Raw genomic sequence first — 12328 nt, 5'->3', positions numbered from 1 at the left:
CATATACTAGAATGTTCAATTCTGTATTGGGAGGCCCACACAGAATTAGGGCTGGGCTTGAACCAAAACCCTAGATAGAAGCATCAATGAACTCTGAGGAAGTTGAGATCCTGATCCTAAGTTAGCAGCCTAGGCTCCCCTCTAAAACAATACAGATATCCATGAGGAGGTCTACCTACATGAACAATAATATTCCAGATTTTGCTGATTGTTTGATTTTATACAGTCATTACCACAAGTGCAAAGCCTAAGAAGGATTCCAAACAATCAGGTCTTCATAAATTGAGAGACTATGGTTATGGGAGAGGAGAATGGACTAATCATGTTGCTAAAATGAGGGGATTAAGATAACTCCAACAGATAAACATTCAGAGCCATGCAATTCAGTTTGTCAGATGAAATAAGTTGATTTCTGACGTAGGGGGTCACTCAGGTCACTTTTATCTTCAACTTTAAAAGAGGTCTGTGGAAATCAGACCATAAACCTCTGTCCACAGCAGTGTAACACTGTTTAGCTAAAAGACTAACATTAGATTTCTAAAATATTATGTAATTTCTGTGCAATAATATCTAAATTTTCATGATTTTGTTTTTCAAACACAACATGGTTGCAATTTTCTTGACCTCTGAGTTGTTTTCCAAGTGTTGACTATGAAACAGAATATTACATATAAAATCAGTACCAAACTCACTGTGGGCAGCTGTACCATGGGGAAAGAAGAAACATATTTAAATCAAAAGATCTAAACATAAATCAGTTAGCACAGCTGTTACAAATCAAATGAAATTTGTGCCTTGAATGCAACAAGATTTTGGCGTGAAAGATCCTTCACCAATATTTTTTTAAAAAAGAAAGGTCCCTTATTTAATTAAAATGGGCATCTTCCAACAGTGGTTCTTTCACACTTTCTTGTTCTTGGCCAATATAAATAAATAATCATATTGGAGAGTGGCTTATGGAGATAAAAGTATGTAACGAACTCAGACAGAACTCTGTGTGTGTGTGTGTGTACTTTACACAGACTTATAGTGATCACAACAGAAATGTTTCTACTATTTTAAAAGTTTTTACTAGTTTTGAGAGAAACTTTCTATTTCCATAATATGGAGTACTGGTCGTTGTCGTCGTCGTCGTTGTCGTCATCGTCATCTTCCTATTACACCTCTGGCATTTAGGTCAGCGATGAAGCTCCTCCACTCCTGTCTTTTCCTGGCGAGTCTTTCAATGGTTCCCCAGCTGTGCCCCAGGTTTTTCAGCTCAGCTTCCACGGCTCTTTGCCATGTTGTTTTTGGGCAACCGCGTTTTCGCTTGCCTTCAGCGTGTCCATCTTATTGTTACTCTGGTGATAGAATCAGTTTCCATCCAAAGCACATGACTGATCCATCTCCAACGCCTCCTGACAATAATGGTGCTTAGATCCTCTTGTCTGCACTGTGTCAATAGAGCTTGGTTTGAGATTGTTCTGGGCCAAAATATATGGAGGAATTTTCTGAGGCAGGTTGTATTGAATGAAGACAGTTTGGACATGCCATACTTTCTCATTCCCCAGCATTCTGCACTATGAAGTAGTTTTGAAAGTATGAAGCTTTTATAAAACTTGAGTTTGGTTTTGGTGTTTGTTTTGATGATTTCCAGACTGTATTTAAGCTCCTAAAGGTGTTCCTCGCTTTATTGATTATGTTCCAGATGTCCTGGCTTGTTCCACCATCCTGGCTGATGGTGCTGCCCAAGTATGTGAATGTTTCTACATTGGTGAGAACATAATCCTCTATCTGTACTGGTGATGGTGAGGCAGTATTAAAGGTCATGATATCTGTCTTATTGCAGTTGATTTTCAGCCCAATTTGCTGGCTGAATGCATTGAGTCAAGTTGTTTTTTCTTGTATATGATAGGGTATATGATAGGAGAGCAAGGGCTGGCTGAATGCATTGAGTCAAGTTGTTTTTTCTTGTATATGATAGGGTATATGATAGGAGAGCAACATCATCTGCAAAGTCCAGGTCTTCAGGGGATGAGAAGAGTCCATTTAATGCCTCTTGGCATATCTTCTGTTGTACACTGCATTACCCAGTCGATGACAATGTTGAAGAGGATTGCAGACATGACACACTCCTGATGTATTCCTGTTTTGACTTCAAAAATGTGCTCACTGTGATCAACACTGCATGTAAAGTTGAAATAGAAGCTTTTGATTACGTGGATTATATGGAAAGGAATTCCATTTTCCTACAAAATGTGCCATAGGCTGGTCCTGTGAATGTTATCAAAAGCCTTCTCAAAGTCTATGAAATTTATGTAGAGTTGCTGTTGCCATTCTAAGCACTGTTCTATTATGTTTCGTAGAGCGAAGCTCTGATCTGTGCATCCACGACCTTTCCGAAAACCAGCTGCTCTTTTCTGAGAATGCTAACAACTGCCTCTGATATACTCTGGACTATGATCTTACACAATACATTGCTTGGCACAGATAAAAGTTGTGATACCATGCCAGTTATTACAATCACTAAGAGTTCCTTTCTTTCGTGTCTTCATTATAACCCCATTGGTCCACTCATCTGGCACTTTTTCCCTTTCCCAGACTGATGTAAATAAAGGGGCAAGGATAGATGCTGCTAATTTAGGATTCACCTTGAACAATTCTGCATTCAAGTTATCCTTGCCAGGAGCTTTCCCATTTTTTAAGGATCTGATGGCTTGAATGATCTCTTCCTTAGTCGATGTATCTGTGTTGATTATCAAGATCTTCTGCCTCCTGGACGTTTGCTTCCTCTTTAGGTGGCTCCCTGTTCAGTACTGGTAGAACCACTAAAAACTTTCAAATTGATAGAAACTTTTAAGTGCATCCACTGTAATACTTGCATGTATGTACAGACTTATGTACACAAATACAACCTGTACCAACATTAATTTATAACACTGGAACCACAGAGAACGTAGTATTTCCCTATGTAAATCCTGTGCATCAAATATTAGAAATGAGTAACTATTGACAAATGTTGACTTTATTAGTGTGTACTGTGACAGGGCAAGGCCAGATGGCTATAGAAAAGTACTGGGAGATAGATATATTAGCTCCAGGCTAAACAAATCCCTGGAACCAGGTTAAGTGAAATGGAAGCTGCTTCAGGTCAATTAAGACACCTGGGGTCAATTCAGAACTTTCCAGAAGGCAGGGAGAAGGCTACATTGATTGGGACACCTGAAGCCAATCAGGGGCTGACTGAAACTACTTAAAAGCCTCCCAGTCAGTCACGTGGGTGAGCATGTCAGGAGCTGTGGGAAGAAGTTGTGCTGTTGGAGAGGCTGAGTAGTACACACCATATCAGGCACAAGGAAGGAGGCCCTGAGGTAAGGGTGAAGTGGAGTTGAGGAAGTGAGGGCTGCTGTGGGGGAAGTAGCCCAGGGAATTGTACATGTCATGTCATGTTTCTAAAAGGTCAGCTACCATAGCTGATACTATTAGGGTCCCTGGGCTGGAGCATGGAGTAGAGGGTGGGCCTGGGTTCCCCTCCCCACCTTTGCCCCCTGTTTAATCACTGAGACTGGGAGACAACAGAGACTGTGCAAGGAAGGATAGCTTCTCCTCACCTCCCTCGCTGGCTTATGATGAAAATGGCTCAGTAGACTGTGACCCTTAACTCTAGAGAAACAAGGGTTACGTGGAGGGTCACAGTGAGCCTCTGAGGCTAGCGAAATCTGCCAGGAAACGCGGGACCCACGGAGGCAAGGACAGAACTTTGTCACAGTACGTACACACACACACACACACTGATTACATTGGGCCAAATCTCTTCCCCCAGTAAAACCCATTGAAAAAGTATAGAGCCCAAAAATACACAAACCCAAAGCAATGGGGAAAAAAGTGATTGTGTAATTATAATTTTTATCACAATGAATATTCACAGGAGGTGGGGGGGGCTGAATTAAGGCTGTCTGGTCAATGTTCATTTTGGCATTTCCTAACCTTTGAATACCTGACTTTCCAACCTTTCTATTGTTCCTTTAATGTAGTTTTTTGGATGTCATTTATAATATGGGGAAAGTTGAGCGCTAGTTGAGCACTCTCACACGTGGATTCCCCTTTAATCGGTGAGTGAGCAAGCTGCTTTTTTTTTATGTTCAGCATTCCCACCTCTTCGCTGTGCTGCTTAAATGGCTGATCAACAAAAGGCTTCTGCCTCTCTGTGGATGTCTTGCCCACCAAGCTTAGCTACAGACAATGAGTTATGGTATCAGCATGTTGTCAGAAGTGGAGGGTTGGATTTAAGGTATTTTGACAAAAATATAAAGTCTAAGTTAGGTTAGAGCCTCATACTTACTCAGGGGAGCCAGGTTGGAAGCTCAATTGGGTTGGAATCTCCAGTCAGATGAGCAAAATACAAACCCGCTTTCAGGTAGTAATCAACACACCACTAGTTGGAAACTCCCATTGAGTGCTTTTTCATTTTTAACCTATTAATTGCTGGTCATTTGGGGCCATAATTTCTTTATGGAGGGTTAATTGTAATTGTTTCATACTAGCAAAGCAGCAAAATGTAGACAGGAATGTGTACATATATGATATAGCCAGCCCATGTCATGGTGATTTTCTGAGGTTGATTTAAAGTGAGTTGAGATCTTTGGCTATAGATGCTGTTTACATGCAAAAAGTGTATATGCACACATTTGCTTTGTATGCCTTTTTCTTAGTGTTGTATTTTTAATCCTGATTCCATATCTGGCAATACATATTTTAAAACCTTCCAGGGATGATTGTTTTCTTTATTTTGCAGTTCAACAGGTGCCAAAATGAAATGTCTCCAATCAGATTATAAATTTATCCATGGCGATACTGTGGGTAAAATTTTCAAAGTGCTTAAAGCCTATTTTGAACTGTAATTCTCATTGACAGTCAATGGGATTTGGGCTGCGTAAATCATGTTTAAAAATGGGGCTTAAGTTCCTAAGTCACTTAGGTGCTTTTGAAGATTTGACTCTTTATATATGTTTATATTAAACTTGTATAACCCAATGAGACCTGTATCTTGTCTAGAGTCTTCAGATGCTTCTGTAATACATATAATAATAATAATAATTAATAATTAATAATCCATCACTATATATAAAGTTTTCCATGGGCATCAGACCTAAATTATTTTTAGTGACCCTGGCTTATTTAAAATTTGTGATCATTGCTCTTCATCCTCCATTTAGAAGCATATTCCTGGACAGTTGCCAGAAATCACAGGAGCTGAAAGCAAACCGCTATGTACTAACAATTGCTGTAGCAGTTATACCCCATGCACTCTAGTCCTATGACATTCCTGCAGTTGAGAGAAACCCGTTCCTGTGCTTGCCTTGCTGCTTTAACCGCTTAAAGTAAAAATTTTGAAGTAACCACCCCTCAATAGATCATTGCCAAAAATTACAGTAATAACCACTTTCTTAATGGTCAAAGCATGATGCCAAAAACAACAAACCAGTTTGCTGTGGTAAATTTTGAAAGCATTGATATAAACCATAAAAACATATTATCAATTATTTTCTTAAGATGCTTTTTTTTGTAAGTTGCAGGCAGAATGGTGGCCTATTAAAGCTATAAATGAGAGAGAGTATCCTTAGCACTAACTGAATTTGAACCATAGGACTCACTGAGACTGCATTGGGTCAAACCCTTACTTAGTGCTGGAGCAAATCTCCCCCAGTAAAACCCACACAAATAGGACAGAGAGCCCAGAAAACTCTATTTTAACATTCTGATGTTTTCTGTGAATGGTCCAATTGGGATGAAATGTAAGTTGGGCTATGAAGGAGGTAGTGGGGGCATCCTTCCTTGCCTGTGAGCTCCATGAGTCCACAGGGAAAGGAGGCTGCCACAGTGCGGAAAGTCAGAGACTCTTCTCTGGCAGCTATCCAACTTCTCAACATGGCTCCTGTTAGTTCCTCTCTGCTTGCACATACCTCCACTCTCTTATGTGGGTGCAGATGTGAATGGGAATTAGTGCTGCTTGGGGCTTGATTATCTGCCAGGCTCAAAGGGGAGCCTGCTGTGGAATTCTGCTGCTGCTCTGGCTCCCCTCTTACTCCATCAGATGCCATTGAAGGTCTGTGGAGCTAGGGCAGAACTTCTGCAGCACTGGCGGGCAGGGAAGAGTGGATAATGACATGGGGCAAATGTTCCACCATTTATGTGCTCTCACTCACCTTGCCCCCAATGTGTTCCTTTGGTCCTGTGTTTCATTCACGTTACTGAAGGAAGCACTTGGGCCCAAGTTCATGCTCATATAAAACTCAAGAGTAAAGACTGTGTAAAGAATGCACAATCTGACCCAGTAAAATGTGGCACATTAGAAAAAGTCAGATGCACCAATGGCATTAATCTGTCTATTTAGGAAATGATTTATATTTAGATGGCAAGATCTTCGGGGCAGATACAGTCTCTCACTTTGTATTTGTATGGTGCCTAAACACAATGGATGACATGATCTTGGTTGGGGTCCCAAGGTGCTATTTTTATCAGAATGGTACAATTACTTCACACTGGTATAAATGACTACACGAGATATAGGGCAATGATGAATCAGGCCTCCAGTATCGGCAAAATCTCCCATTGAAGTCAGCGGCAGTTTTTTAGCTGTATAGGGATTGTAGGAACAGGTAAGTGTTTCTCATCCCATCGTGCCAGAGCTTATAATGTTGCTTAGCTCAATATTAACATGACTGACTGTTTCAGTTAGTTCTTCATCAGAGTGACTAACTGCGGTAGAATATATTCTGTCATACATAAAGAAAAATCTGAGTTATCGAAGCATGTGCTTAATATATTGAATTAATTTGATTACCATCAGTCAGCTCTCCTTATGCTCCACTTATTCCACTTTTGGCTGTATAAAAAAAATTAAACATTTTAAATCCTTTCTAACAAGGTTTGACTTTTTTGAATTCCAATGGAATGATTTCTGAACTATCTTATTAACAAGCTAACGTAAGTTTGCAACTGGAGATCTTTTTTTCCCCCAAAGTAGTGAGGTGAGCTAATTTTTCAAGACCCAACAGAAAAGTTACTTTTAAACATATGGTTCTGGGGATGGAAAACAACTTGTAAAACATACATTGTGGGGTAAAATGTTTCCTCAGTTACACCCTCAATCTTACTGACTTTACCCACAGGCTTCATTGCAGGGGTTGCCAGGGTATGCAAAGGAGCGCAGCTTGGTCCTAGATTTGTTTACCCTGCTGCTTCAGAACTCTTTTAGAAATGAATCTTTACATTCTTGCTTTCCAGAGAACAGTGATGGGCTTGTTCAGCTTTACTACCTTTCACTTATGTTTCTTTTTTCTCAATTGCTTCAAGGATGGGGGGGGGGAAATCATATGAATCAACATCTTATTCAGATGGATAGTATATGCTGGTTTAACCCTCAGTACTCCAGGGTGTTTATCTTGGCATCCTTCCAAACACACCATCTGATATGTATAGGACGCACTTTGTCTACATTTTAGTTATGAAAAACTTGTAATACCAGATTTTATTCCTACATCATCTGTTTGCTCCCTAGTCCTAGAAGACTATATTTATCTAATCTACATTTCAAAACTAAGTTGCCGAAGTCTTCCTGCCACTGGAAGTATTCAGATTTAATGTGCACAGAAAAAAAGTTAGTTTATCACTTGGACTCATTTAACAGGAAAGACTGTTTACCAATGATTTCCACCTCCATCCTTTAATGAAAATCTGTTATAAGAGAAGGAATGACTCTATTGAAATGGGTTAGAACTCCAAGGTTGAGATACAGACCTGAACCTCCCCACCCCTTGAGATATTCAGATCTCATATTTTTGTTCAGACTCAGCACAAATTATTTTTTTGCTAAGGGTTATAGGACCACGCAAATATAAGATTTAAATGAGTTTCACTACTATCTTGAAATCTTGTTGATAAATAGCAGCTGGAGGACACACACAGTTGTACTACTCAAGCAGAAACTTTTAAATATTCCAATATTTTAAATGAGTAGTTATTCCTGTACAAATGGATGGTTTCTTCCTTAGCTTTGTGGCATTGTACAACACGGTTTATGGACATTTTAAAGTATCAGCAACGGCCTATGTTATGCAGGAGGTCAGACTAGATAAGGGGATCTCAAACTGGGAGGTTGGGACCCACAGGGGGTCATGAGGCTATTACATGAGGGGCCATGAGCTGTCAGCCTCCACCCCAGACTCCGCTTTGCCTCCAGCATTTATAATGATGTTAAATACATAAGTGTTTAATTTATAAGGGGGGTCATACTCAGCAAGCTTGCTGTGTGAAAGGAGTTGGTCAGAAATTTTCCAACAGAAAGTGTCTAGTAGGAAAATGCTATTTTGTTGAAAGTTAAATGTTTCACGGAAACGTGGATTTGGACAAAATTTCATTTTGGTAAATTCCAAAGCAGAGCCTTCCAAAGCATTCTGTTTCAACCTTTATGGAACAGAATGTTTAAATTTAATCTTTGAAAGCAACCTTGTTTCAATTCTTTTAAATATTTTATAATGCAAGATTTTTTTAAGAATCAGAATGAAATGTTGAAATTTTAATGAAACCACATCTTTTGATCAATCCATGAGGATTTTTTTATTTTAATTTTGTTTCATGGGAAGTTTCAAATTATTATTTTTTCTTTTTTTCTTCCATTTTGATATAGGAAAAACATTCAGAATCATGTTATTTCCTATCAACTCTAATAATTGAATTTCCCACCCAAATCCAGTTCCCACCCAACTCTAATAATTGCATAGTTTTCTAGGTGCATTATAATGTGGGTTGTACATCTTCCTCTGCAGTATTTGTTGGCTAATGCTAAGGTCAGGATACAGGAGTATTGTCAACTTGCCTTTGATTTGGTTCTTAATAGCTATATCTCTAAATCTATCTTAGATTTTCACTAATATCTATCACACTGATACCTAAATGATCCAATTAGTTGTTTACAGTATGAAGTAAACAACTAACTGTGAATCTGTAAAGCTTCACAATTTTAATATTTATTTAAAATTAGATTGTAACAGGCTGATAGCTTTAAACACCCTACTGTGTTAGTAGGTGGTGATCCTGCTGGTTAAGGGTTAAAAGTGCTCTGCTAACTCACTGAGGCAGGCCATTTGTCCCCTCACCTGGATATAAGAACAATGGAAGTGGTTCTTTGGGACACAGGATATTTAGGGTGTGGACTAAGCAGTCTTGAAGGAGGAAGACTAGGAATACCCAAGCCGTGGAAAAGTTTTTTATCTTTAATAAAATCAAACTCCAGGAAGCCTGGTGCACTTGGACTTTAAAAAATATTTGGACTTTGACTCCAATGCAAAGACCATTGAAACCAATAGAAGGATTTCAATGGCTTATGGATCAGAATGCCTGGGTTTGTACAGCAGGTTAGAAAGGGCTTATAAATTTAAACAAACAACAAAGCAGGATATATTTATGCAAAAGATGATGCACTCAAAATAAATATAATTGGAAATGCACTGATAGATATTGAGCTACATTTAGCCAGCCAGACACTGAAAGAATGATTTTTTTAAACATTTATTTACAAAATTAAGCCAAAAAAAAAAAAGTTACAGCACATTTACTGCACTTACAGCAGTGAATTAAAAACGGCCAGGATGCATACTGTTTTATGCAAGAGGAATCCATTAAGAAATACACAGTTTCCTCTTGTGCTAGTTCAAGCCTTGGTTCAAGCTTTAGATTACAGAACATCTAGTTTTATGTTCCTAAAGCCTAGGAATGTCTGGTATAGTTGGATGTCGGAGAAAATGATGCCAGCTGAGAATGGATGTCATGAAGAGGCAGTTGGAGAGTTTTTACTTTTGGTTTAACTTTTAAAGATTGTTGAAGAAGCATATGTGTATATACATAAGCGTGCTAGAGTCTGAATTTGAAAGGAAGCTTTCAGTGTGGGAGAGCTGACTCTCTCCAGTTTCCCTTTGAGAAGGAACTCTCTGGCAATTTTTGCCTAGTTTTGTAATGTATATTTCCTTGTTTTACATAATGCTTTTTTTAGTGTAATATGTCACAGCAAGACACTTCCATGGTATAATCCTTTTTACTCCTACTGTCAGGAAGCAAAAGCATGATGACAAGCTTCAAAGGCACTATGGGCCGAAGGAGCTGCTGTTTTTTGCCTCAGCGGAGGCTTCTGAGGGCAGGATTGAAGACCACTTTCTATTGCTGTCAAATTCAGGGCGTGGTCACAACAGAACCATTGTCCTATTGCAGCGTTTCTCAAACTGGGGTCCGCAAGGGAACTCCAGGGGGTCTGCGGGCCCCGCTGATCAACTCCTCCCCCCCTCCCTCCCAGAGCCTCCTGCATGCCAGGGAACAGCTGTTCCCCAGCCTGCAGGAGGCACTGGGAGGGAGGCAGAGGAGTCAGGGACAAGGTGGCGCTTAGGGGAGGGGGCAGAAAGAGGTGGGGAAGAGGAGGGGTAGGGGTGGAATGGGCGCGGGAAGAGGTGGGCGGGGTGGGGCCTTATGGGAAAGGCCTGGGGCTGAGTGGCAGGGCTTGGAGGTCTGTGAAAACTTTTAAATCAAAATGAGGGTCCTTGGATTGTTAAAGTTTTGAGAACCGCTGTCGAATTGGAAGTTGTGTGGGGGATTGACAGGATGCCATTAGTATTTATTTATGCTGCGGTAGCACCCAGGAGTGGTGCTTTACAGACACTTTGAAAGAAACAGTTCCTACTCTGAAGAGCCTTCTAAAAGTCAAAGACCAGGCCAAGGGTATGTGAAAAGGATGCAGCCTTCAAGCAGAGTGTCAGGAAGATGACAAGGACACGTGCATAAAGTTAGTGTTGCTGTGGTGGAGCACAGAAATATTATAAAAACAGAAAAAGAGGTAGAGAGCCTATGGGCCTAGCTAGCCCTGCCACACCTGCAGTCAATGTCAGGCCTGGAGGGGGAAGAAAAGAGGAGAGCCTGGGTCAGTTCAGGGCTGATTGGCTGCAGCAGGTAGCTCTGCCTTTCTATAGGAAGGGAGATTCATTGCAAACCTGACAGGCAAGACAGCCAATGGGAAAGAAGCACTGTGTCCCTGACCAAAGGAGACGCTGCTGGGGAGCCCCCGGCAGAGAGTGAACTTTACTATTTGACTGTAAGGGCATTGTGGGGGTAGGCCCCTCCAACCTTACATCTGCCCTGAGGGACCTGAGGCCGTGACAGGATACTGCAAAAGGCCCACAAGAGGGCGCTACTCCAGGCGAGCCACTACAGACTGTTTGGACAATTGGGGCTGTGCCCCAAACTGAAGGGATATAGGCAAGATGTAGTTCAGTGCTGGGACTGAATAGACTCTGCCAAGAGGACCCTGATGGTGTTGCTTCACGCAAGGCCTCGGGCTGGGACCCGGTGGACAGGGAGGCCCGAGTCCCACTATTACACCCTCTTAAGGGCTGAGGTCCAGATGCAAGTGGAGGCCAGAAGATTCCTGGCCTAAGGTCAGACACTTCTGCCATCTGGTCAGGGAAATTAGGGGCCAAACATCAGGTGTGGAAACCACTAGGCTGCCCGGCCCTCCAAGCATCCTATTAGAGCCCCCTTTTGTTTTTATTTGTATAGACTATGCCCAGATGTTCTTCCTCCAAGTGACTGGGTTGATGCCAACATGGTCATAATATTGGTCACGATTTGATCTATTTGGGGGGGCCAGTAGGCACTATCATAATACAATTAATAATAACTTCAAATTATGGTCCATAATTTATGATGAAAGGGGGAGGTGCCTACTGGTCGACCTCTAACTAAGACGGTTGGTTAAGTTTGAAAGGGGGACGTGTGTCTTCAAAATGGGCTCCTTGCTAATTGTGAGAACTTACTGTACCTTTGATCCTACTCCTGACTGAAGAGGAAGGGAAGACAGAGGCAGGGATTTGGGAAGAAGCTCTACCTCTGATCCTGGATTTTCTACTGAGAGTTGATAATTGGGCTTTTCAACTATAAAACAAAGAAACAAACGGGTGGCCTAAAAGGAATGGTTAAAGTATCTGCTGCACTGATGCTTAATGGTCTCAGGTAAGGTTGGAGGCCCTTGCCTCTGGAGACCGCGCTGGGAAACAGACTCCACAGTTCCCATTCTCCTCTTGAAAAAATCACTACTTTACTTCCCAGTGACATTTATGGGGGTTTCTGAAGTGGCCTGTAGTCTGCCTTCCCACCACTGACAAAGGGATACTAAGGGTTAAAGAATATTGGTTTCCTTTTCTGTTTGAATGTTAGCTGCTTATCTATTTACTTCAATTTTTACTTTGGGTGTTGTCAGCTTCACTTACACAAGAGCATAAAACTATATCTGCAAGCAGATTTATGC

At 41.0% G+C, this 12328-nt stretch overlaps 1 long non-coding RNA gene across 1 annotated transcript; it reads left to right on the top strand.

Moving 5' to 3' along the window:
- Positions 1-992: 992 nt before the first annotated feature.
- On the top strand, positions 993-8261 carry LOC122460703. The gene is made up of 3 exons (XR_006282163.1): positions 993-1003; positions 4299-4302; positions 8114-8261. It is a non-coding gene; the product is annotated as an uncharacterized LOC122460703 (long non-coding RNA).
- Positions 8262-12328: the final 4067 nt, after the last annotated feature.

Source organism: Dermochelys coriacea, chromosome 1, assembly GCF_009764565.3.
Source record: "Dermochelys coriacea isolate rDerCor1 chromosome 1, rDerCor1.pri.v4, whole genome shotgun sequence".
NCBI lineage: Eukaryota > Metazoa > Chordata > Testudines > Dermochelyidae > Dermochelys > Dermochelys coriacea.
The sequence above is the reverse complement of the archived record's forward strand: the minus strand, read 5'-3'. Positions and strand labels throughout refer to the sequence as shown.